Source organism: Hemitrygon akajei, chromosome 30 (genome assembly GCF_048418815.1).
Source record: "Hemitrygon akajei chromosome 30, sHemAka1.3, whole genome shotgun sequence".
NCBI classification, from domain to species: Eukaryota; Metazoa; Chordata; class Chondrichthyes; order Myliobatiformes; family Dasyatidae; genus Hemitrygon; species Hemitrygon akajei.
Genome location: NC_133153.1, coordinates 26,547,987 through 26,573,926, shown reverse-complemented (window position 1 = coordinate 26,573,926; position 25,940 = coordinate 26,547,987). Strand labels below are relative to the sequence as shown.

The window sequence follows — 25,940 nt, the reverse complement described above, 5'->3', positions numbered from 1 at the left end:
TGTAGTTATTAATCATTTAGATTCTTAGGAATAGACAGGCATTGGAATACATGTCCATAGATCCTTAAGAGGTAGCCATTCAAGAAGATAGGAATATGCTTTCTCTCTCCTAGTGAAGGAATACAATATAAGAACCAGAAGGGTGTGCAACAATTGTATGGAATGGTTGTTAGACTTGCTCTCAGTTCAGGTCAAGTTACAGGAAAGATGTGATCACACTGGAAAAAGTGAAGAGGAGATTTATGAGAATGTTGTTTGCACAAGAAAATTGCAGCCAGAGGGGAAAATTGGATAAACTGACGTTGTTGTAAGACTGGAGAATGAGGTTTAAAAAACAAGTGAGGTCTATAAAATTATGAGGGGCCTAGACAGAATAAGTAGAACCTTTTTCCTTACCTCAGGATCAAAAGGTGGAAGGCTGAGATACTGTACAAAATAGGTGAGAAAAGACTTTGAAGATGACAAAGTTGTTTTAACCTAGAAATTGACATAGAAGATTTGCTTAAGAAATTTGCAAACACGTTCTTGGTGGGCACATTTTAGTCTCAGCAATGTTCAACAGATAGTGTAGAAATTTCAAAGGAGACAATTCATACAGTATTTCCACCATCTGCATGAACTTGCCAAACACGATTTTGAAGAAGTAGGACCTTTTGTCCACAGAGAAAATATCTTTTGACCTAACAGTCTATTTCATTACTACTCTTCTTTAAAGCAGTGCACATAATAATTCTAGTCACTAAGCCACCTGCTTACACCTGTGTCTTCTGTGTTCCCATCATTTCACCTCTTTCCATCACCAACAGCTCCAGTGACCTTGTGGTAAATTTCTTCTCCACACTGGCACTGTAACAAACTATCATTACCTATTCTGCTTTGGTGAAGGACATTTGGCATGGGAGATGGTGGAATATGTGGAAGGCCTGTATGATCACGTGCATGCATGCGCACACACATTCATGCATTGGCATACAGAATGTGCAAATGCATCTACATAGCAGTCTTTCCTTTTTTGTGCAGCTCAACTTGACCTATCCTAGAGGAGACAACAGTAGGTACCTCCTGTCAAGATCTTTTACCAACAGCCCTTGTAGGTATCTTGGCCCTCTCTATACAGAATCTCCCACCTGGCAGATATCTTGTTGGCTGGGATAAGTGTGTGTGAATCTGGAAGATCTCTCTACAGCCTCTCTCCTCTCTGCCAGGCACAGGGTGTTTGCTGCACTCGGGTTGTCATTTGAGTTGGAAGGTTGAAGTCTGTTTGTTGTAGCTGCACTAAATTGAGGGAAGTCATGTTTTGGCACTACTTCTGGGCATAACCAACCTGAGTGTTGTTTCAAATGGTTTTTATATACATACTTTGTTTTGATTTTACTGCGGTCTTATTTGGTGCTAGCAAGCCAAAAATAGGGGAGGTCATTTCATTGTCTTAAAAATTTTTATTAATTTGTTATGTTCTCCAAATGAATTTTAAACAGGCAGCATCTATTTATATTTGCAGACCAAAACTTGCAAAATTAGCACTATAGTAGTGTGCCTCTCTGATTAGTATTAATAAAGCATATAATAAATCTGAGATTACTTCCCATGATTTTTATTAATATTAAACTAATAGTTATTACAAAATTTATTTCCACTAGTATATGTTATATTATAAGAAGTGCAATAGCTCACCTTAACTTTTCCCTGATCCTCAAAATTTTAGCCATAAGACCACTGACATAGAAACAGAATTAGATTATTTGGCCCATTGAGTCCACTCCACAACTCAAGTCATGGCTGATTTATTATCTCCTCTCAACCCTGACTGCTTTCTCCCCGTTATTTTTGACACCTTTACTACTCAAGAACCTATCAACCTCCATTTTAAATCTACCCAATAACTCGGTCTCTGCCGCAAATCAGTCTGAAGGCCAACACAGCAGATGGAGCACTTTAAACCATCCAACACACTGGGCATGAACTAATCTTGTGCAATAGCTAGTTGAGTTTTGAGGTTCTGGGAAAAGTTAACTGGTCGAACCACTCTCTTCTCCAGGATGGTTATTAGCTCAAAAGAAGACCATCTGTGCTTTCAAATGCTTTGACTTTAATCCTGCTGGGCATCCCCACACGCTCTGCACTGAAACTAATCCAAATGGTGACACCAGCCTAGTTATCAACAACTCCACCATTGAACACACTATAGATTTATAGGTACTAGAGAATGGACTAAGAGGAGGCTGTCCTGTTATGATTGACAATCAGGAAAATAATGTAACATACAATGTCTTTAATGATTCTTAACCAGCTCTACCATTCATAACATACTTTGGAAGTATAGTGAAGTCTTAAGTAACACAACTCAGACAATACCAGTTGCCTTATTAAACTTATATGTTCAAACACACTGAAGGTTCTACTACTTGTGTTGGTGTGGTTTTACCTTCCCCCAGATCCAAGCACATCGCTTTCTTACCTGGCTGCTTATGTCCTGGCAAAATTATCTCTGGGGACCATCTCATCTGCAAATGAAAAGAAGAAATGATGAAAAATGAGGTCAAGTAATTCCCACTTTTCCCAGAGGGGAAATCCATTTTCTTTTGAAGGTCAGGAAAACAGCAACGGGATAAGGAAGAAACGATCTGTTTTCAGGAGATGTTATGAATTATTTTACCACTATTTTATTGCTGTTTATGGGAGCTTGCTCTGCACAAAACAATTAAGGTTGCTGCAACCACAATGGCACATCTGTAGGTCATAAAAATGTTAGATGAATACAAGTTCTCTACTACCTAAAGGGAAAAGTCAAGATTCAGAACAGAGTCAAAAAAGCAACTCAAGGAGAATCTTGTGCACAAGACAATTGAGGAATGTTGAGGTTATAAATCATTTCTTACACCTTAAGAGGTAATTTTACAAGCAGAATAAGGAAACATGCATTACATGGAAGACAAACCCAAGAGACTGGGTGTAGATTATTAAAGTAGAACAATACAGTGAGTCTACTCATCCCATAGAGTTGATTAGATCACTTTCCATCATATAGAACGCAAGGAATGGAATATAGGAGTGTTTTTTACAATGTAAACAGCAGCCTGATGTCAGAGAAGCTCTAAGCCAGAGATACCCAAATGAAAGCCCAAGCCAGGACCCAAGTGTTATCTGGCTCACTGAGAAGAATTGAGCTGTGTATTAGTTAATGGGATGTACCAGAGTAGTAGCTGCACTTAATGCAGGAGGAAGAAAATAATTCAAAAATGCACGGCAATGTGGAAACACCCGCACATCATCATCCCCATTCCTGATCCGTAGTTAGGCAGCCCAGATGCTTGACACTCTGGGTTGTCGGACGTACCTTAAAGTGACACTTTCATCTAACAGCCGCTTGAAACTAAAATGTATTCCCACTTACAATCCAATAAGAAAACAGTGAACTAGTTTCGAAAGAGTAAGTTACATCTTATTTAGGGAATAATGTAAGATATTTTCCTCGATCAATTCAGATGTTGATCTGCCTCAACATTTCCACAAATGAAACAGAAACCAGCAGTAAAGCAGCAAAAATTGCTTTTACCTCTCCATTCCATTTCAATAGAAGACCAAAGAAAATTCATTTCCTACTTTGGTCCCTTTCCAAATGTCTTCCATCACTGCTTGAGCTGGAACACATTTTACAATGGTGAGCATCTTAATCTTTTTCTCTTTAGCCTTTTTAATGCATTATGTCTCTTCTGCATTTTTTAAACTTGCTTTCCTTTTTCTCCCCTTTTCAGTTTGCTTTCCATTTTTGTTCGAAACAAAGATAACTTTGCAAGTCAAAATCAGGAATCAAGTATCTGCAACAATGTACAACTCCCATAGCTCCTTGAGAGTGACAACACAAGTGGATAGTTTTGTCAAGGTGGCAATTGGCCTGCTTGCCGTCATTAGTCAGGGAACTGAGTACAAAAGATGGCTAGTCATTTTTTTAGTTGTATAACTAAAAAAGCCCCAGGGTTGTGTGTTCAGTCCACTGCTGTTCACTCTGCTGACCCACGACTGTGCAGCAATACACAGCTCGAATCACATCATCAAGTTCGCCAATGACACAACCATGGTAGGTCTCATCAGCAAGAACGACGAGTCAGCATACAGAGGGGAGGTGCAGCGGCTAACAGACTGGTGCAGAACCAACAACCTGTCTCTTAATGTGAGCAAGACAAAAGAGATGGTTGTTGACTTCAGGAGAGCACGGAGCGTCCACTCTCCGCTGAACATCAACGGCTCCTCCATTGAGATCATTAAAAGCACCAAATTTCTTGGTGTTCTCCTGGAGGAGAATCTCACCTGGTCCCTCAACACCAGCTCGATAGCAAAGAAAGCCCAGCAGCATCTCTACTTTCTGCGAAGGCTGAGAAAAGTCCATCTCCCACCCCCCCACCCATCCTCACCACATTCTACAGAGGATGTATCGAGAGCATCCTGAATAGCTGCATCACTGCCTGGTTCAGGAATTGCACCGTCTCAGATTGCAAGACCCTGCATCGCATTAATAAGGTCAGCTGAGAAGATCATTGGGGTCTCTCTTCCCACTATTACAGACATTTACACCACACGCTGCACCTGCAAAGCTAACAGCATTGTGAAGGACCCCACGCACCCCTCACGCAAACTCTTCTCCCTCCTGCCATCTGGCAAAAGGCACCGAAGCATTCGGGCTCTCACGGCCAGACTGTGCAACAATTTCTTCCTCCAAGCCATCAGACTCCTCAGTACTCAGAGTCTAGACTAACAATGCAATTTGCCCTCTACTGTGCCTATTGTCTTATTTATTAATTATTGCACTGCACTGTTTTGTGCACTTTATGTAGTCCTGTGCAGGTCTGTAGACTAGTGCAGTTTTCATGTTGTTTTATGTAGTCTAGTGTAGCATTGTGCTGTCTCACATAGTCTAGTGTAGTTTTGTGTTGTTTCATGTAGCACAAGGGTCCTGGAGGAGTGTTGTTTCATTTTTACTGTGTACTGTGTACAGATTATGGTCGAAATGACAATAAAAACAACTTGAACTTGATAAACTTTGGTTCTGCTACATTTAGACTATTGAGCTATTGAATTCTAGTTATTACACTCTATGAAGGACGTGGAAGCTTTGGAGAGGGTGCAAAAGAGTTTTATCAGGGTTTTACTTAGAATGGAGCCTATTAGCTATAAGGAGAGGTTGGATCAACTTCGACTGTTTTCTCTGGAGCGTCAGAGGATGAGGGAAAACCCTCCTGAAGTTTATATGAGATGCATAGATAGAGTAGATTGGCAGTGCTTTTTTCAGTGTGGAAAGATTACTTCAGGGCATAAGCTTAATCTGAAAAGTGGAAAATTTTTAAAGGAGGGAAATGTGCCTGGACTTGTGAGAGAAGCAGATATAACAGCAATGTTTAAGAGGAAATTAGACAGACACCTGAACAGGCAAGGTGTGTGGACCACATGCAGCCAAATTAATTACACTTTGTAGTTAGATAGGCATGGTTGGTGCAGACATGGACAGCGAAAGAGCCTGCTACTATTCGGTGATGCTCTATGTTTTATAAGTGCCCATACAAATTTTAAGGAAGTTTCTGACTTCACCTCCAGTTGTTTTCATGGCAGGGTGTGTTGTAAGAACTTATACTACTTATAAGAAAAAAAAGAATTCACGTTAGGTAAAGATTAATTCCTGTGCAAAGTGCAGCTGCAATTTTACCAGCACCCGGTACACTGCAACACATTTTTTAATGTTTAATATTCCTGGAAAGTGGACCAAAAACTGCTAAAATATTACATGAGGCACACAGCATGGCTATGCATAGTGGTTTATGTGCCTGAAGTCAGAATTCAGTTGGTGGAGTAATTGCCATCTGCTGGGTGGTTTGAAACTCCATGTATATTGATCTGAGAAAATTTTGAAAATGACAGCAGTTTAGTCATTACTTAAAGCTTTCAGTGAAAATAAAACACCTGTTAAAGAATTGCAATGCATTAGACATTACTTTTTTTTTGACTGCAAGTGGTCCATTGGCAGGTGGGTGGAGCACCCTGCCATGGGTGGTGGTTGAGGATGATACAGTAGGGGCATCTAAGAAACTCTTATATAGGCATGTGAATGACCGAAAAATTGAGGTTTATGCAGGAGAGAATGGGAAGAATGACCTTAGAGCAGGTTGAAAGGGCCTGTACTGTGCTGCAATGTTCTGTATCATATAATGTCTGAGATGTAAACTCTATATTAAGAGTGTTGCTGTGAGAACTAAAGGAAGTGGAGGTGCGAATGAGAGATTCATCTTTTGCAACTACACTTTCTATAGGAAGATGCATCTTCCTATTGGCAGTAACCAGGCATAAAAGAAATGTGCTGCTCCCTCAGAGTGAGTGCCATTTTGCAAAGTCCTTCAGCTTTTATTGTTCAAATGAAATCAACCAACTCAATTTCTGGGAAGAAATCAGAATTTAGATACATGTCTATTCAAGATAATAAGGCAAACTGAACCTTGACCTCTGTATCACTGTCATTCCTCTGAAACCTGTTGGCAAATGAATATAAATGGACATTGGCAGGGCAGAACTGAGTTCAGGAGCAAGTCCTCGCAATATGATCAATATCTCACACCAAAAGTGGCCACACACAAATACTGTGTTTATGGTTGCATCCAAAATCTATTTCTATCCTCGGGAGAAGGAGGCAATAAACCACAGATTGCAGAGTGGAGAAAAAATGTAATTGAAAATGTCTCTCATTTACAGATCTTCAACTATACCTTTAATAACACTCAGATACAGCAAATCCAGTTAAGCAGAAATTTACCCTTCAAGCTGAAACAAGTATTGAAATACCCAAAAAGTTATAGTGAAAAGCCTTGTAATCAGACTCCTCAACCCCCTATATTAATAATGATTCTGTGTCTGCTAGGCCATAAATCTGGCTCAAAGACCAAAACTTGCAATGCTCCATTTCCCGTTCATTTAAATGGCAAACAGAGCACTTTGATTTTAAATGCAGCTATTGGAAGCTGTCCAAAACTTTTTTTTCCCTTGGCCACATATACTTTCTGGCCATGGTCTCAGACTTGTCAAACCTCCTTTACTAGCTTAGCATTTTCAACTACACACAGGTTGATAGTTTATTGAAATAACAGAATCTGATGTTGGCAAGTGAGCATTAACCCGGTACTCTCAGATCACAGTCTAAATTTCAGCACTAATGCTGCTTTCTCTCAGCAAGGAGGTAATACATGCATCTAATACTGCAATCCCATGCCATGACCCTATGTTAATTAGTAAAACTGCTGCTATTACCAACTGGCTGCAAGCCAACAACTTTTTAATGAACCAAAGTAGCTTTAAAGCTCAGAAAATTTTGCAACAGCCCCCAGAATGTAGTGATTCATACCATACTTTATAGCTTGCAAAATATCTCAACCCATTTGCTGAGATTGGAAGGTTACATCTACATCCAGTCCTTCAAAAGTAATTCATTGTTTATCAGTTTCTTTTCAAGAAAAATCACACAAAAATGCACAGTGATCAGGGATTTAAAATTTCATATCAAAATACTATTACCACCATATACAAAACACTCAGTTCCCGAGGGGGGCAGGGGGGTGCACTGTTCTCAGATCTCCCCCATTGTCAGGTACCATGGTGCACTCAGGATGTGTAAAAGCACCATACAAATGCAGGTAATTGGCTTTTTTTTTTTAAAAAAAAAGCACCCAGCCAACTTTTTACCCATTGGATATCAGAACAGGACAGTTGATGTTTTTTTCCCCAATTAGAAAACAGGGAGCCATACAAATTAGAAATGATTACAAAGTTCCATTCAAAATACCACTAGTGGTAAACATAAACGCAAACAAAACCACTAGTGACTGCAATTCATTGCTATTGAATCATTAGTATCACAAAACTTGTTCATACATTACTGTGCAACCCTTCATGCTTTTCAAACTGATATTTATTCCTTAGTAGCTTTCAGCTGTATGTGCACCAGTTCATAGTTTATTGAAATTACAGAATCTAATGTTAATTCAGTTACCGTCTGCTACAACAGATGGATTAAAGCATTGATATTTTTCCCCCAGGCTGCCCTGTCCAGAGTTCATTATCGAATCGAAGTTAATTCTGAAATAGTGAAGTGTTATATAAAGCTAAAACTACAAACTTACAGCATGTATGTTTTAAACATTTTGAATTAATCAAAGACCTAAAACAAAAGTTAATAGAAATCCAAACTTTAGCCTTAATTCTTCAAGTCTTTTTTTTCTTTATTTATAAAAAACCTTCAAACCTCAAAGCGACAGCTCTGAGATTAACAATCAAAAGCAAAATGTTTTAAACGCTGTATGTCGATTCAATCTTGCAGACTTTATGTTATAGAAGTTACCTCAAGGGTTTCTTTAAATTTCTGAGGGATAAAAGATATCAGCTGTTCCTCCAGATTACTGCAGTGGGATCTGTTCTCCTTATGCTGTTACTGAAACCCACTTGGAATAGATACAGTTCAGTGTTAACTTTCTGTTATTACGGCTGCAGAAAGTAAAATGAAAGGTCAGAAGTTTTGGTTACGTCTTTCTGCTCTAAATTTACACCCCTGAGGCATCCCACATATATAATCATAATCAATGGAGAACCCAGACCTATTATTACAAATGTAAGCAGACACCTCAAATGGATTAAGCAATCAAGAATCTGTGTTGTTCTCATAATAGTGCGTTTTAAAGCATCATTATAATGTTCTTGTACCAAGAAACCTTATTTACCATCTGCCTCATCTTTCTAGGTTCATGGCAGGATTCAAAAAGTAAGCTACTTTAGCTGGAGATATGTGATCAAAAAAATTCAGCTGCACTTGGATTGCAGTGCCTCTCATTTGTCCTTATAACTTGCCACAGTGTGCAATGAGAATCTGTGTAAAAGAAGAAAATGTTCCTTCCATCAGAATGTTCGAAAGTGTTTTACACCTATCTCACTATACTTCAGACAAAGCAATGAAAGCAATTGTTTCTTTTGTGTTGGTTATGGATAAATGTTAGTCAGAACAGCGGGAGAGGCGTGTTATTCTTTTTTGAAGCGAACAATGAGATCACACACACACACACACACACACACACACACACACACACACACACACACACACACACACACACACACACACACACACACACACACACACACACACACACACACACACACACACACACACACACACACACACACACACACACACACACACACACACACACACACACACCCATTTAGTGTAAAATGCCAGAGAAACTCAGCAGGTCAGGCAGCACCTATGGCGAGACACTTCATCAAGACGGGAAAAGAAGGGGGAAGAAGCCAGAGTAAAGTAGCGAAGAGGAAGGAATAGCTGGAAATCCTCATGAAGAGTTCAGGTCCAAAACATCGACTATTCATTCCTCTCCAATAGGTGGTGCCTGATCTGCTGAGTTCCTCCAGCATTTTGTGCTAGTTCCTCTGGATTTTCAGCATCGGCAAAATCTTTTGCATTATTGTTTGCCAATTGTAAGGCAGATCAGGTATTCCCTCTAACTACTTCCTGGGATGTTCAAAGCTATTATTATTTTGCCTTAGGCACTGGTTCCATTCTTTTCCCTGGAATCGGCCTGCAACTGAAACTGAACCAGACTCTTCTTAACTTTGATGCCATAACTGAACGCAAGATGATAGTTGGAGCTCGTATCCATGTCACAACAAAGAGTGTTTACTTTCACCACTAACAGTGCTCAATTTCACCCTACCTCAGGTTGTCCTCTGCTGAAAGCACCATGTTCATGCTATTTATACCACTGGTCTTCACATTTCCAGCATACTTTCAGCCAGTCTGGTTTATTCTAAATATTACTGCCCATGCCCTAATTTGCATCACATTCTGATCTCCCAACAACTCTGTGCTAGTTGAGAACATCACAGTTTTAAAGTTTTTACACTTACTTAGAGATGCCCCCACCCACCCAAGGTCTCACTGCCTCTTTTCTCTGTACTTTTCTACAGCCCCATGACCCTCAAATATATCTACATTGTCTGATTCTAGTATCCTGATCACCCTTAGATTTAATTAGCTGCTAAGGCCTGAGCTCTGGAACTCTTTCCCTACAAATTCTTTCTTTAAAGTCATTCTGTGAGCGCCAAAATAAACTCAAAGTCATCTGCAAAATGTCTTATGAGGCTTAGTATCAAAACTTGAAGAGGCTCTGTGAAATGCCTTGGGTTATTTTGCTATAGGCAAGATGCTTTTGGAATGTTTTTAATATATCTGAAGAATGGTACCTCTGAAACTGCCAGATTCCCTCCATCCTGCACTACCTTGCCAGTATGATGTTTGAGATCAGTAGAGAATTTACAGTGCTGGATTCTTCAAACCTGAGATTTGTTTAAAGCAAAAACATTCACACTTCACCCACTCTAGAACATCAGCTAAGTTTGTTTGCTACCTGCAACTAATGCAAAACAAATCCAAAGCCATAGGTATTTTGGATAGTTTTATCGACAGTCAAAGTGCTGGAGAGCAGAATACTTTGGACATTCAGGAATGGTATCACAATCTCCAAGATTTGAAGGATGACTTGCAGAACAGAGGTTTGTCCTATGCCCCAAAATTAGAACATTCTCAAATGTAGTACAGTAACTGTTATTTAAAGAGAAAGTTTAGAGAAGAGGGAAATGGTTATAAGATGCTGAATTGGAGAAAAAAGATTTCAGATCCTCAAATAGATGATAATAAATTTTGGAATGGTTAATGGGAAGTCCAAATCTCAGAAGAAGCTATGTGCAGAATAGTAATTAACTTGCATGTGGCACTTGTTTCAATTGCTGTGAATAACTTGCCAATTTGCTTACCACAGTACAAATAGATTTCATTACAGGAACATGAGCAAATTAAGTTCATGTGTTGTCACTTTGATTACTTTCACATAACATCATGGTTTCAACATACTTTTCATATCCATTTGTTACTTCTTCCCCCCAACTCTCACCACTAACAAAGCTTGCTTTCACCCTACCTTAGACTGTCATAGTATTTTAACATCTGCCTCTTCTTCTCAAACTGTTTTATTCCATTACCTTTATCAAGCACTGCACTTCATTAGTTCTTGTTACTTTTCTGTTTTATTCTCCAACCACACGCCAGAGTTTAAAGTAAGGCAGCCTCCTGCTGAATCCTTGTCAAAACTGCATAGAAGGTTAGTTTGTAAATGGAGCCGAGCCAGAAACCATGGGGTTTTTCATTTCAGTATGTTGACAAAATTTCAAATTTAAATTCTTCAAGAGTGAATTCTTCCTGCGTGCAAATGAGCTTGGGGAGGGTGGTGTTTCCCATTCTCATTAATTGCAACTATTAATTTGCTGATGTGACATAAAGCAGGGAGATATTTCCCACATTATGCGTGCCAATTTCATTTTATAAGTTCTTTTAAAATACAAACCCAAATATTAGTATATGTGCAAAAACATTACACAGACCACTGTAGGTTAGTGTTTTACTTCTGAGGCTAATTGGTTAGCACCTGAGATAACAGGGGCTTAAACCCACCAGTCTTATGTTAACTGAATAGGAGACATGTAGATAGTAAACTGGCAAAACAACTGCGCCCAATAAAATCCTGTGCGAAGTATATTTATTTCACATCTGAGACATGGCACCATCATGGCAACATCTTCAACCTCATCTACCCATTCAGATTCACTTAAGGAGTGGAACCTCCAGGACAATTCTGAACTGAAAATTAGATGAAATGCAGCACAGGCTGCTTTGCTTTGATGCTAATTTGCCCCCGCCCAAGTCAGCAGCCTGAAATATTTAAAGACAGCAGGATGTGCAGGATCCATTTGCAAAAATGTCATTATGTATCATATTGTCCTGTTCTCTTTAATGCAGTTTTTAAACCAATCTGGTTGTGGAGTTTTAGAGCCTAATAGAATGGAAACCAAGCCCTTTGACCCAATTTATCCATGCCGACCAAATTGCTTAACTCAGCTAGTCCAATATACCTGTGTTTGGCCCACATCCCTCTAAACTAGGGGTTCCCAACTTTTTTAATGCTATGGAGCAAGATAATTAAACAAAGGGTCTGTGGACCCCTGCTCTAAACCTTTCCTATCCATGTATCTATCCAATAGTCTTTTAAAGATTCTAACTGTACCTATCTCTACCAGTTCTGGCAGTTTGATCCATATACACACCACCCCATTGAAATAAGTCATCTATATGTCTTCTTTACATCTTTCACCAATGTTGCTGCACAGGTATGTCAATGTTATTCAAGACCATCAAATCTAAATTGTGAATGGCACAGTACACTACTTGGTTGCGAAACTGAAAGAATTGAGGTAGAGCCTTCAAATTAATATTATACTATAATGGAAAACTACAAGAAAATTGTCTGACTGAGCATTCATCCTACAAGACTTCCTAGGTAAAGGTGTTGGCTTTAAATCAGGAACATCTAAATCTAAAAGGTGTTTTTTTTTTGTAGTTTCCTTCTGGCTTTCTCTGAGGAAGTCTGCATTTACTTAGCTGTTGTTACTCACATGAGATTTTATAGAGAAACGTTAATAAGCTTCAGCTGTGGTCTAGTTTGTAAACAAAGGGAGTGCAAGGGAGAAGGGAAGCAGCATCTGGCTGAGGTTGCAGAGTATGGCCTTGAGCATTGTCATTGCTGACTTTTCCACATCGGGAAGCATGTATTATGCTGGTATAATTCACCCTTCATTTCCGACCAGCAAAAACAAATACACCAAATGTGTTATTCTCTTTCAATAATAGCAAATCCCATCAAATAATAAAAAAAGCATTTTTCAAATTCTGATCAATTGTACAACACTTTGATTTTCAAGTGAACAGTGTAAAAAAGATTCTTGGCCCATGTGCTCAACCCAAAACACATGACGACAGGTTGGAAATATATTAAAGGGCCATTGTCATATCAATTTGTTTCTTAAGGAGGCAACGTGCTAAGAAAACAAAAATTGAAAATATTGTTGCATCAACCGTGGAAAGATTTTGGCAAATGCAGATAAGAAAAGTATATTTTTAAATAGTTTTAATGACAGGGCGGCATTAAGATCACCAGTACTTCAGGCGAAACACCAAAACCTAGGAACGGAAAAGTCTATAGAGAGTGGTGGATACAGCCCAACCCATTACAAGAAAATCCCTCCCCACCATTGAACACACTTACAAGAAGCACTGCCACAAAAAGGCAATATCCATCAACAATAACCCCCACCATCCAGGCCGTGCTCTTGATATTACCATTGGTTAAGAGGAACAGGAACCTTTGGTCCCAGACCACCAGGTTCAGGAACTGTCATTATTTATTTTTCTGTGAATGCATACACTAAAATGAATCTCAGGGTACTATATGGTGACATGTACACACATTGATAATTTGCTTTGACTTTGACAAACAGATGGAGATTATCAGTCTTCTGAGCAGTGTAGATGATTTAGATCTGACCTCCAAACTAGAGTTGGGAAAGTGGAGTTCAATTACAAATCCACTTGATGAAAGATCATCAACCCAACACATTAATTCTGCTTTGCTCTCCACAGATGCTACTGAGCCTGCTGAAAATTTCCATCATTTTTCTGTAGATATCCAGCAGTGGCAGTATTTCGTTTTTTTGTCAGATGATTTCAGGCTGAGAAAGAGCATCTGCTTTCTCAGGATATTTGTTCAACAGACTGCTTGGGTACATTCTGAAACAGCTTGGAAAGAAGCCAAGAAGAATGTGGTGTTGGAGGAGCTCCACAACTGCTTAGCTTCAATGCACTTAATTGTTAGGTCAGGGTCCAACTCCAACTTTACAGTGAAATCCAGCAAGCAATGGAAATCTGAAACAAATAAAGATTTCTCAGGGCAGGTGTGGCAAATTCCTTGGAGATGCAGAAGTTTTATTGTTTATTTCTTTCCTTCTTTATTTAAAGCACAACATGGCCTTTCCAGCACAACAAGGCGACACCACCCAATTACACGCATGTGATCAATTAACCTACTAACCTACTAACCTGTATGTCTTTGGAATGTGGGAGGAAAACAACACCTGAAGGAAAGCCACATGATCGAGGGAGAATGTACAAACTCCTTAAAGACAGCGGCAGGAACCGAACCCAGGTCGCTAGAGCTGTAATAGCATTGCACTAACCACTACGTAACCGTACCATCCCCCCTCCGCCCGCAATGTAGAGTACTAGGACTCCTTTCATGCTTTAGTTTGCTTCCTCTCTCCATTCTAAGCACTTCTAACAGTTAATTTTGTATTTTATTCCCAACTTATTCAATGGTTCCATTTAATATCAACCCGAAATTCTTACCCTCCACAGACATCCACAAAACAGAAGAGCAACCCCAAAGAATCAATGACAGAAAAAACACAAGAATCCCAAAGCAGATGGGCTGGGAGAAGTTTGTCCCTGGCACCACCTTTGCTCCCAGTGTTCTGATATATTTCAGAAAAAGTGCTTAACCAAAAGCTCTCTTGTATCATCGACTGGGAGAGTATAACTGCATCTACAGACTCATGTTTATTTCTGTGGCTCTGTATAGACATGGAAATATTTCTAACTAGATACTTTAAATGTCATTACATTTGCGTTAATGTACTCTAATAACCAGATTGGTGCTTGCTTGACGATAAAAGGAAAAACGCTTCAGATAACCAACTTACTGCATAACATTTAAATTTTGAAGAAAATGTAAAAGATCACAGGATGCAAATTCATCCCAGCTCCTTCGAAAAATGCATAATGTAGCAGTATGTGGCTCTGAAAATTGGTTATACTGATTGCAAAGGACAGCATTTTGGAAGCAAAGGACAATGGTTTGATCACTTCTTTAATACTACTGACTGAGGCCAAATTTCTAGGTAGCTATATGAGTGAAGGGAAAAAAAAACAGGAGGATGAGTATCTTGATTTTGTAGCACAGGGTCTTTTTGTTTAAGCAAGTCAAAAACACTTGAGGGTGACCGACTAAATCCATCATCTCAAATTTTCCCAATCAATTAAAACATTCAATACCTGTAACTCAAGACTAAAATGGTCTTCACTTTTCAGCAAAGAACCAAATTGGACATTTCAAAAAGGCTTGGTGCATTTCATTTAGATTCAAATGCTTGGCATATTAGAAAAACTGGGTAGAGCAAATAGAGGAAAATCAGGTCAGGACAACATTCCAGCTAGATTTTCTTGCATTGAACATATGACTATAATGAACTGAATTCATGCTGCTATATAGCTTCAACTAAAGAAACAAATATTTAATGCCTTCATTCCTTCAGTACCAAGGAATGCTGGATCCCTAGAACTGTCATCTTTTGGTGAAGGAACCATCTGAGGTTCCATCTCCTTCTCTAGGTGTAGAATGAATATTCTACACCACCAGCTGAAGAACAAGGTGTTTTCCAATAGCCACAGTCAAATTATGTTTATTGATTAACTGTGTAGGCTTTCTTCAATTAGCCTACATAACAGGCTCCACACTAAACCTTACAAAACAGTTAAACAGAAATAAAGAAATTGAAGAATTGCTTGCTCAAAGTAATACAGTTTCTGGTTAAATGGTTGACAGATTAAAATAAATATTTCAAAGTTCAAAGTAAATTTATTATTCAAGCATGTACATGTAACCATATTCTACAGCGAGATTATTTTTCTTGCAGGCATTTACAGTAAAACAAAGAAATACAATAGAATGAATGAATACAAACTACATGCAAAGACTCACAAACACAAACTGTGCAAGTAAATAACTAATACTGAGAACAAGAGTTGTAGTGTCCTTGAAAGTGAGTCCACAGGTTGTGGAATCAGTTCAGAGTTGAAGCGAGTGAAGTCATACCTTCAACGAGGAAACCCGAACTATGTTTAAACGAAGGTCAAAGTGAGGACTTGTTTTGTAACTATTTCAGCCCCATCGGGTTCATTTCACTGAAGTGCAAACAACAGAATACCTAGACAGTACAAAATGCAGTTAACCATTTCTCCCAGTCAGATTTAAGAGGGTCAACTGAAGGCAATATTATATTTGCAGGAAATACTTTACAAAGTCATTGCACTACACACATGTTGACAGAGGTATTAGCCGTGGTGGGCATTCAAGGATCAGGGTCAGAAGGCCCACTGTGTTACACAGACTCTGGTAACAATAATCCCACTGTTCCAGCAAGTAAATATTGTTAACAGGGTTTTTAATAAATGAGAATTCATTGGGCAATGTATCATAAACTAATCTCAACATATGCCCTTTCAACTTAAACTTCAACTGGGTTAAAAAACAAATTATTAATAACAACTATCCCAATAGTTATAAAGTGTTACTTACAAATATTCTTGCTTTAAACAAGACACATACAATAAGTATTGGTCAAGTAATCCTCTGATTCCGTAAATTTTATAAATACTGAGTGACCACCACATATTCAGCTCTAGTTTGGTGAAATATTGCTGATATTTGTGGCACAGATTGTTCATGAGACTGGGTAATATTTAATCACACACACACACAATTCAACTGATGAACTTAGCTACATTTCTGCCACTCTACAACCTTTTCCTGGAAGTAATCACTATTTTTGGCTACCCTGATAAACTGAATTGAATGAAATTGAACGAAAGTAGAAGTGTAAATGAATGTGTTACACTTGTGCACCTCCTTGTGGCTATTTTCAGAGTAGGACATGTTTGGGGATGCCCCAAAGGCATGAAATGAATTAACTATATATGATTCAAATCTGGCTTTCCTTTTAAAAGGAAGGTTACCCAGAGACTTGGGAATAGTATGTGTGAACCCGAAAGGAAATTAAACTGTGAACAGAAATACAGTTCTGCTCAGCCTGCTCCATCGTGTTACATTACTGGCTTGCTTCATAACCTCCAACAAGGATACCTTCAGCACTGTCCTTTGCAAATATTAAATTAGCAATCATTTCCTGTGATCTGGTAGAATGAAATTACAACACTATATTTCTAAGCAGATGGTTGAGACTGGACTGAAAAAACAATCTGCTGGGAAAAATCTTATTGGTTCATTGCTAGGCCAACAGATGGAGGATTCCACCTCTGGCAGGCAGACAGGCCAGCATGAGAGATGGAAAACGACCAGCTTCTTATTCATTATGAAACATGTTATTTAGATAATTAGTTTATAGTGAGTTGGTTTACACATTTGCATTGTTTAATTGTACTTACAGTGAGACAAGGAGGAGGCCATTTGACCCATTAAGTCCATGCTGACTCCCAGGGAAACCATCCTATCAGGCCCATTCCTCCTCATTTCCCCTGTAGCCCTGCAACTTACTTCCACTCACAGGCCATTCAATTCATTTCTGATTCTTTCTGCAATTAACCTACACCAAGGGATACCTTAGAGTAGCCAATTAACCTGTGAGACTTTGTGATGTGGGAAATACCAGGAGGGATCCTGTCCATTCCAGGAGAGAATATCCAAACCCCGTCTAGACAGCCCGTGAGGTGGTGATTAAACACAGGCGTCAAGAATTGTGAGACAGCAATGCTGCCATACCAACACATTGTTGAAGTTATTGAATCAAATTTAAGAACCTATCAATTAATATCAACTGAAAATAGGCAGCCTAATCCAACATTTGAAATTAAATTCATAAATACATCTGAAATGGTTTGTCTGTTGTTCCACAATTTTTTTTAATTATCCAAGTTCTGATAGTGAAGTTTCCTCTAGGATTAACCTCATTGGAGGAGCTCTCCAGTAAAGTCTCCTATTGGGCAAACAGGAAGCATTTTAAACACTGAAGACCTGAAAAGAAAACTTTATTGATCTTACATTTCTCATGACATTTCCAAGCACTTTGCTATCAATGAATATTAGTGTGATCACTAGTGCAATGTATTAAATATTGTAGCCGATCTGCATACCACAAACTCATCTGATTTAATGATCTGATTTAAATGATCTGTACTCTAAAGGCAAGATGACACAACCATGGCTAATGAGAGAAGTCAAAGCCATCATAAAAGTCAAAGAGAGAGCACAAAACAATTAGCAGGAAGTCAGAGGATTGGAAGGCTTTTAAAAACCAGCAGAAAACAACTTAAAAAGCCATTAAAATGGTAAAGATGGAATATGAAAATAAGCAAGCCAAGAATATTAGAGAAAATATGAAAAGATACATAAAGAGTAAAAGAGAGATGAGAGTGGAAAACGATGCTGGAGAGGTAGTAACGATAGATGAACTAAGTATTTTGTATCTGTCTTCACTGTGGAAGCTGCTAGCAGTATGGTGGAAGTTGCAGTTGTCAGGGAAGTGTGTGAAACTACCATTACTAGAGAGAAGGTTCTTGAGGAAATGAAAGGTCTGAAGGTAGTTAACTCAGCTTGACTAAATGGAGTACATCCCAGGGTTCAGGTGGCTGAAGAGATCAGGGAGGCATTAGAAATGATCTTTCAAGAATCAATTGATTCTGGAATGGTTGCAGAAGAATGGAAAATGAAAATTGTCAATCCATTCTTCAAGAAGGGAGAGAGGCAGAAGAGTTAGTCTAACCAGTTGGGAAGACGTTGGAGTTGATTATTAAGGATGAGGTCTTAGTGTACTTGGAGGCACATGATAAAAGAGGCAGTAGTCAGCATGGTTTCCTTAAGGGAAAATCTTGTCTGACAAATCTGTTGGAATTCTTTGAAGAAATAACAAGCAAGATCAACAAAGGAGAATCGGTTGATTTTTAGATTAGATTATCAGAAGGCCTTTGAGAAGGTACCACACATAAGGATGCTTAGCAAGCTTGAGCCTATGGTATTACAGGAATGATTCTAGCATGGATAAAGCAGTGGCTAATTAGCAGGAGGCAAACAGTGGGAATAAAAGAAGCCTTTCTGACTGGCTGCCAGTGACAAGTGGTGTTCCACAGGGGTCTGTGTTGGGTCCGATACTTTTTATGTTATGTATCAATGATTTAGATGATGGAATTAAAGCACTATTGAGGCCTTACTTGGAGAATTGTGAGCTGTTTTGGGTTCCTTATCTTAGAAAGGATGTGCTGAAACTGGAGAGGGTTCAAAGGAGATTCATGCAAATAATTCCAGGCTCGAATGGCTTGTCATATGAAGAGCATTGATGGTGCAGTGCCTGTATTCACTAGAATTCAGAAGAATGAGGAGTGACCTCACTGAAACCTGCTGAATGGTGAAGGCCATGATTAAGTGGATGTGGAGAGGATGTTTCCTACGGTGAAAGGGTCTACGACTAGAAGACAGCCTCAGAATAGAGGGGCATCCTTCTAGAATGGAGATGAGGAGGAATTTCTTTACCCAGAAAGTGGTGAATCTGTGAAATTCTTAGCCACAGGCAGCTGCGGAAGCCAAATCTTAATGTATAATTAAGGCAAAGATTGATAGATTCTTGATTGGTCAGGGCCTGAAGGGATATGGGGAGAAGACAGGAGATTAGGGCTGAGAGGAAAACTTGATCAGCTATGATGAAATGGCAGACCAGACTTGATGGGGCAAATGGCCTAATTCTGCTCCTATTTCTTATGGTCTTTAAAAATGGTCTTCTACATCTGCATGAGAATGTCAGTGTGCTTTAGTTTTAATGAGTCATGCTTTTTGCCTCTTTTCACGCGACTATATCCATATTTGTATTCAAATCCCTACTGTGAACTTCCCAATTTGGAAACAAAGATGGCACCCACTGTTATCGTCCACAGCAGAGGGTGGAAATGAAGGTCAGGGGCAGAAGAAATTTAAATCCTTTAAAGATAGATAACAATTTGTTCATGTGGCCAAAAAGTGGATTTCGAGGATGTAATGGATAGGTCATACATAACTCAAATCTTTTGAGAATGTTGAATAAAGAGGCTTTTTAAATTTAGTTAAAATAGGGACATGTCAACAGAACTACAAACCAGTGTGCTAAGACAGCCAATCCCTTATTGCTTGCCTGAGCCTGTATTTCATTCAGCAATTGACCACCAGTTATTCCTTTCAAATCTCAGCACCTGGTAAAGGACTGTGAATGCAATATGCTGGCATCACTGTACTCCGTTCCTGGATATGTACATGAAGCCACGGCATTCAACTGTGTAACTAATGCTCCCACTGTAATACACTATAAATAAGTAGCTGGTATTATCAGGCCTTTAACTGAAAAAGTCATAGTGAAAATGCTCCATTTATATAATGATGCAGTTCCTACAATTTATTTACAATGTTATTATGAAAGGTTTTTATTACTTAAGCCATTCAAAATGGGAACTTAGATAAACAGTTCAGTGCCACTCTAATCCCTTACAACAGCCACTTGATTTTATCAAAGACAAATAAACAGTTTCCATCCAAAGAATAAAGGCTTATCAAGCATAAACTTTGGCATTACTGAACAGAACAATAATGGCTCCTGATGGCATTTGATACCAACGTTGTGGAAACTCATGGCAAAACAAAAAGGTGATCTTAACTTCCACAAGCAAATATAACTCTCTGTGAACAGCTCATTCTTTATGCCATTGTGCAAAATGCTTGTTTACTGCCCGTTACAGCAATGGCGCTCAGAGCAGCAATGAAAGTCTTCCACCTCTGGCAGTGATCAGGGCTACTTTCATCATGTCAATAGCTTCTTCTCAGCTTTCACTACTGTCAGTCACAGAAGTCCCAGCTGGGGACTCAGGAATACCAGCACAATCAGATGTAGAAGGATTCTTCATTGCTGTTTCTGTAACAGTTCTGTTTCACCAGTCAGAGGTGTTTAGCTCTGAGCTGAACCCCTGAACCTGGAGGGCAGGTGGATCACTCTTAGTCTGACCTCTACTGTTTGACCTGCTTCACATAGGTGACCCTACCAAGAGCCAAAGCTTAAAGCCCTGATTCCAGCCAACATAGCTCTCTAGGTCATTGTGGCATGCAAGCCTCCAAACCCAATAAAAAGGCTGTGGTCTTCTTGGAGGATTGTGCAAAATAGTGGACATCAATTGGTGTAGGAAAAGCACTTGGTTGGGAATATGCTGGGCAATAAGACTTGGCAATACTGGGTTCAAATGGATGGGATCAGCAAGGGGGAAAAGAGCAGGGCAAGAGGTTGGTGACTGAAGATCATTACAGATCACCTTTATTTGTCACACGTATGTCAGCACATAGAGTGAAATGCACCACGTGCTGCAAATCAAATTAGTGAGGGTTGTGCTGGGCAGCCTGTAAGTGCCGCCACGCTTCCAGCATCAACATAAATCTTTGGAATGTGGGAGGGAACTGGAGCACCTGGAGGAACCACATAGTCACAGGGAAAACATACAAACTTCTCACAGACAGCGATGAAAATCAAATCATGAACAAACGCTACAGCAGGCAGCTGTAAAGCATTATGCCAACTGTGAGAGATAAGTGGCAGAAAGGAGGATATGAATTCAAGGTGCCTACCACCAATGCTAGTGACTGCAAAACAAACTCTGCATCAGAAATTCCTTCAATAAAAAATACAGAATTCTAATCATTACCACCAACAGGAAACCACTACGACTAGTTAACCAGGGCCTGTTACACATTCGTAAATATTCAGTCACTTCTGGTAAGTTAGTTGCTAAACTGAACTTTTCATTTACAAGGAGCCAACACATTAATAAACTATTGAACAATTGATTGATGGTATGGACTTTTTTTTGCAGTTGATTAAAATAACAGATGGAAGTAAATTCAGCCTTAATTCAACTGATTTACAAAAGAGAGAATGCCATTTCAAGAAAAAATATTTTTTTGCTGAAGGGCAAAATAATTCTTCTAGAGTAAATTCCCCCTAGTAAAATGAGAGAATAAATAGCGCTTTTTGTAAGATATCTGCATATTTTAAGACATCATAGACACAGGGATACAGCATACAAAAGAGGCTCTTTGCCTCAAATCTGTGTTGTCCAACACAAAAACACCCATGGAATCTCACCCTTTATTCTCCCCACGTTCTCATTCCCTCCCACTCCACCACCCGCCTTGATTCTACCACTCAATGACACACTAGGTATTGCTATGAAATAGAAACTAAACACAGCAGATGGAGACCGACAACCTTCAGTTCAGGAAGTCCTGCCTCAGAGATCCATGTGGGCAGTAAGCAGGAGGGACGATGACCCACCCAACCCCCAGGTTGGCAATTCCTAAGATCAGAGGTCTGTGGCCTGCAGTCAACGAACAACACAGTGCTAAACTGAACCGAACTGAACTAAACTGAAAATTCCTAGACTGTTTCAGGGACTCTACGGTTTGATGTTTAATATTCTGTGTGTCAATAGCTTAATGTTTGCTGTTTGTGCAATTTGTTCTTCTTTGTGCATGGGTGTTTGATGTTTCCTTTGAATGGGTTCCATGGTGTTTCTTTGTTTCATGGCTGTCTGCAAGAAGCCAAATCTCAGGATAGTATACCACATACACATCTTGATAATAAATGTACTTTGTATGAGCTGGAGGTTGAGACCCGAAGATCAAAGTCCCATGATCGGCAAGTCCTGATTCGATACTCAGAGGACGAAGTGCGGAGGGCAAAGCTGAAGGTTGAAGTCCAGAGGTAGAGATCCAAAGGCAGAAGCCCTTTGGTCAGCTTGTCCAGAGGTCAGAGGCCTGATGTCGGCAAGTCCAGGCCAAGGACTGGATGTTGGAGTCTGAGAGTTTGCGATTCCAGGACCAAGGATGGAGGCCCGGAGGAAGCCTGTCTGCATGCGAGTGGACGGGTGGGAAAGGAACTTGTTGTTGTTGCTGTTGTTGCTGTCTGCATTGTCCTGCTGAACACTGTGTTGCAATGTGCGGCGGCGACGCTTCCTGGATACTCCCGGCACACACTTAGGTCTGTTGGTTGTGAAAGTTAACAAACCATTTCACTGTATCATTTGATGTATACACGATAAACAAATCAGAATCTGAATCAGAATTTGGACTGGACGGGAGAATGATCACATAAGTTACAAATCAGATCAGGTCATCTTTTCAATTATTCTGATTTTATTCAATCTGATACTCTATCCTATCGTCTTCCTAATTTAACATGTAGAAATAAACCCTGCATCATGATCTCAATTCTATTTTGGCCATGTCCCCTCTATGTAAAGAAATACTTAATGATATTGGTTCTGAATTTGCCCTTCACAGCCTTGAACTTCTGACCTTTTGTCTTCCTGCTTTAATACATTTGAAACTATTATTTCAGGTTCATCTTCTTAATTGAGAACTCTCCAAAGATGCCAAAAGCTAGGCTAACAATAACCTTCCAACTGATTTTACTTTCCCCTGGGCACCAGCCTTCCTTTCTCCTCTAGGTTATCTTGAAGTCTTTGAAAGCTCCTTATGTCACGGTATCAGCTGGGGGACAGCTATTTTCAGCTCTGAGGATCCGAGCTCAACTGATATAGAGACGCAAAGGCCAATTTTCCAAATATATTGGCAGCCTGTCCTGCCAGCTGCACATACTGGGAAACTGTCTTAGCCATGATTTTCCACTCAATAAAATGTGAGGCACCCTGCTGGTAGCATGCAAGCAGAAAATCATCCCACATCCGTGTCAACTAATAGATGATAATTGGGCACTGCCTTATTTGTGGCTTTTTTTTGAAAGATCTAATTGTAGGATGGCTGCATGATCAGTTCCTGCTCCCAGCGTATAACAAAGCAGAGACCGGGCCATGTGTCTGCATATCTTTCTTCCAGACCTTCAAGTGGGGCACTCCAACACTGTGGACGTGAAGTCTGCTTTGTTCCAATCATGTTACATTGTGTAAAAGATTTAAGAGCACTCTCCTCAGTTCTACAATGTAACACATGGCTTCAAAATACAGTTCCTACATTGAGAAACAAAGATTAAGAGCTTATGTTTGGTGTTTCACTCATTCTGTCACAAAGAACCATGCTCCATTTGAAGGAACACAAGTTATTTTCTTCAGCCGAATTGTGGACTTTGAAGTCACAATTGCTCCAGATTCCATAAACACACACCAGCCCTTCTCACAACTCTGCACTAATACAAAAAAAAACTTCTAAAGGAACAACTTGAGTGCAGTTTTATACCATCAATCCACTTTCTGTGCGTGGCTCGTTTCTGACACTCACCCATGCGGTTTGACTTCCTCCAGTTCTCAGAGTATTGTCCAAACCTCCTTTAAAACCAATTACTGAAGTTTCCTTCAATATCTTTTTAGATAGTGCCTTCCAAATTACAACAATTCACTGTATGAAATCACCCCTCCACATTACCTCAGGCTCTTCTGTCACTTAACTTGAAACTGCATCTCCTAATCACCAAGCAGTGGAAAACTTCTCCATTTCATCTTGCAAACTTCCTTTGTTACATCTCACCTTCAACATTTCCACTCTTTGAGAATAATTCCAGGTTCTCGTCTCTCACTGAATAATTATGTCCCTTTGCATTAGTTTCCCTTCTCCACCTGGCAAAACATTTGGAATATTAAACCCTTTTAATTGTTGTGTCCTTCATTACTCTACTTTTCAAACTGCTTCTGGGCTTCCGTTTGCTCACTAGTTCAACACCATACTGGATGTCAAGGTAATTCCTTGTGGGGGGGGGGGGGAGCAGGGTGCTTCTGCTGCAGACTTCATCTCCTGTTCTGTGCCCTTGTGACATACCAGAGGGAAGAAATCCTGAATACCTTTGTCACTTAGCTTTGTCACCTTTGTCATCCAGTCAGCTATCTTTACAGCTTCCTTCCAAATAATCAACACTCCTCAATCCTAGCCCTAAAACAGGCATTTTTCAGTTTCTCTCCCATCTCCCTCACATTCTCACAGAACCCACCTCATTTGTGAGACCCACATTCCATGACCCCTGATCCTATTTCTATGAAACAGCTGTCCACTAAATTTCCCTTCTGATCCCCTTATTAATTAGCACGGCCTCTCTCCTTCCAGTAAGCCATCATTATCCCATCTGTTCCATTTGACAATTTGAAATGATCAAGATTTTGCATAAATACAAGTCACAGGAGTGTTATCAAGCAAGTAAAAACACAACTAAACTAAACTAAACATTCATTGAGATTTTGCAGTAAATGGCCAAAACATTTACTTAAGGATTTATTTAAAATTGTAAGTAAATTCTTAAAGGAGGAAAGAGAGGTGGAGAGTTTAAGGGAGAGAATTCTTGGCAGCAGAAGCCAGCTAAATTCAGGGCTGCTGAGGAAGCCAAATTTGCTGGAGCACTAATATCTTAGAGGTTGTTGGGCTGAACAAAACTACAAAAGTATTAAAAGGGGAAAAGCACTAAGGACTTTGGAAACAAGCATGTGAATTTCTAAAATCGTGCCATTGTTTAATCTCAATGCCAGTAAGGATATGGTGTTGTGGAGGGTGCAAAACAGATGAATGGGGTTTGGTGTGAATTAAGACGTTAGTAGCAGAGTTCTTGTTTTCCTTGAGGCTGTAGAGAGTGTGGAGGGGAAAGGATCAAACATGATTAAATGGCGGAGCAGACTCGATGGGCCAAATGGCCTAATTCTGCTCTTACGTCTCATGGTCTTGCCAACAGTCACAAATTCAGAAGGTTTCAGCAGTAAGTTAGCTGAAAAGAGGTGATGTTCTATGAGATCAAAATAGCTAGTCTTAGTGATTACATGAATACTGAGTATAACACTCAGCTCAGTATCACAGGCAATCTATCTCTTTGACTAAACTTTTGATCATCTACCCTAACATTTCAGAGTGGCTTCATGCAAAATTATGCATGATAAGACTCCTGTGAAATACATTATGGCATTTTGTTTCATTGAAAGTTTTACAGTTTTTGTTATCGTTCTGGTAGATCTTTTTTCAGCACAGAAAAACTGGGCTGACTGAGGGAAAAATTAACAGCTTTTCTTTGACGCAAACCTATTACTCGACAAGTTAGAAAATAGAATTGGTACATTTTAGACTGGGCAGTTAATTGACAGCCATTATTTGAGTGTTCACATTCAAAAGATA

At 39.5% G+C, this 25,940-nt stretch overlaps 1 protein-coding gene across 7 annotated transcripts in view; it reads right to left on the bottom strand.

The window, feature by feature from the left end:
• sema6d (semaphorin 6D) overlaps positions 1-25,940 on the bottom strand; it is a 364,739-nt gene that overhangs the window by 221,953 nt on the left and 116,846 nt on the right. For 5 of the 7 annotated variants that reach the window (XM_073033159.1, XM_073033166.1, XM_073033167.1 and 2 more), the window contains one exon: positions 2,459-2,504. The gene's annotated coding sequence lies outside the window, so the exon portion shown is untranslated. Of the gene's footprint in view, positions 1-396; positions 478-2,458; positions 2,505-25,940 lie in introns of those variants that run through there. The other 2 variants (XM_073033162.1, XM_073033168.1) reach the window with 2 other exon arrangements.